A 1,847-nucleotide genomic window follows, 5' to 3' on the forward strand; every position below is an offset into this window, starting at 1 on the left:
CATATATACATATATACATATATGTATAGATTTTATATAATGGTATATATATCATATTTTCTTTAGTCATTCATTTGCTGATGGACAACCAGACTCCTTCCATATTTTGGCTACTGTGGTCCAATTTACTGTATTGCTTAGGTACCCAAACTATTGAGAATATCTGTGGCTTTTAGATTTCAACCTACATTTAATAAATAGTTTGGAAAAAAAAAAGAAAAATTACCAGAAAAATAGAGTGATTGGTAACATATAATTATTTTGTCAAATCTTTATTATTTATTTTCTCGATTAATGAAATCTTCATCTTAAATCCTGGAATGACATTGTTCAAAAAGAGTGTACAAGGTGAAATTAATGGACTTCTAAGCAGCAGGGCTCATTGAGAACTTTGTTACATTTTTACAAAGAAGATCCTCTGAATTACTCTTCTCAGGGTCTGCTTCACCCTGTTTCTCAGGCTGTAAATGATCAGGTTGAGCACTTGGGTCAGGATGGTGTAGAAGATAGCATGGACCTTGTCCTGTGTGGGAGATTGGAAGCATTTAGGGCATGAGTATGTGTGAACAAAGGGTCGAGGAAACACAAGGAAGAGGGTGATGCTTACAAAACCTGTACTCATAGACACAAGTGTCCATGCAGGACATGGCTGGGACATCATAAAATAAATAGTTGATGGCTCTGCATCTATAAAAAGGGATACATAAACCATATGCAGTGTGGGCCCAGGAGTTGATTGAGCCCATCATCCAAGATCCTCTTATGATCACCACACACTCTCTTTTGATCATACAAGTAGCATAGTGGAGAGGAAAGCAAATTGCTGCATAATGATCATAGGCCACAGAGGTCAATAGTAATCCTTCTGCATCAGATAAATCAATGAAGAAGAAACTTGGAATTGTAGACCCAATGAAAGAAATATACTTATTTCCAAACTGATTATCAGAAACCATCTTGGGAACCATACTGGAGATGTAGTTCAGGTCCTTGAGGGACATGACTAAGTAGGAAATACATGGGTGTATGGAGATGGGTGTTCAGGAGGATTAGGATGATGATGGACAGGTTACCAACAGAGTCATTAGGAAAATAAGAAAACTGAGAGTGAAGAAACACAGGCCAATACTTGATGGTGGCAATAACCCCAATAAGAAGAATCAGTTGATGTTTGGTTAATATTTTCCATGGGACAGTAACTTCATTTTCCCTAAAGAGAGACACATAGTAGGTACAGAAAAATAGTCTCTTATTGATTCATTATTTTAGTTCCACCGTGATTTATTCAGGACACATTGCACCTTTTAAAAACATTAACACATATTTTGAAAAAAAAATTCCTCATAGTTAAAATCTTGATGACATATAAATGTCCATCCCCAAAATACTTCATTTAAATGAGTAAATTTTTAAGGATAATATATTTTTGTTACTTTCTTAAGATACACATATTTTATTTTCCTGTGTAAGTTTAGTTATTATCAACATCAGGCTTTATACTTGTTAAGTATGCATTATAAGGCAGGGTAAATGCATAAATTATAGACCTATACTTGAGTATATTTTATTATAATTTGGCAGTGATTTTTTTTTTCATTTGTAATTACGCCCTAAGATTTCTGAAACTATAGTAGTCCTATCAGGTCATGCTGCAGATATATATCCTTTTGGTTTGATCACTTGGTTGTTTTGATGCCAAGACTTAGTATCTGCTTCTTTTTCCCCCAGAAATCTACAATGAAGTGTTATTGAGAACTATAAATTATAGGACACAGATTTCGTCCTCCTCACTCAATATCCAAATGCTTTAAAGAAACTACTTTCCTGACAATTTTCTCTAACACTTT

General features: G+C 34.3%; 1 pseudogene; it reads right to left on the bottom strand.

The window, feature by feature from the left end:
* Positions 1-394: 394 nt before the first annotated feature.
* LOC111139363 lies at positions 395-1,189 on the bottom strand (annotated as a pseudogene).
* Positions 1,190-1,847: the final 658 nt, after the last annotated feature.

The sequence above is a fragment of the Enhydra lutris genome, unplaced genomic scaffold, assembly GCF_002288905.1.
Source record: "Enhydra lutris kenyoni isolate GAN:26980312 unplaced genomic scaffold, ASM228890v2 scaffoldscaffold103, whole genome shotgun sequence".
Lineage (NCBI taxonomy): Eukaryota > Metazoa > Chordata > Mammalia > Carnivora > Mustelidae > Enhydra > Enhydra lutris.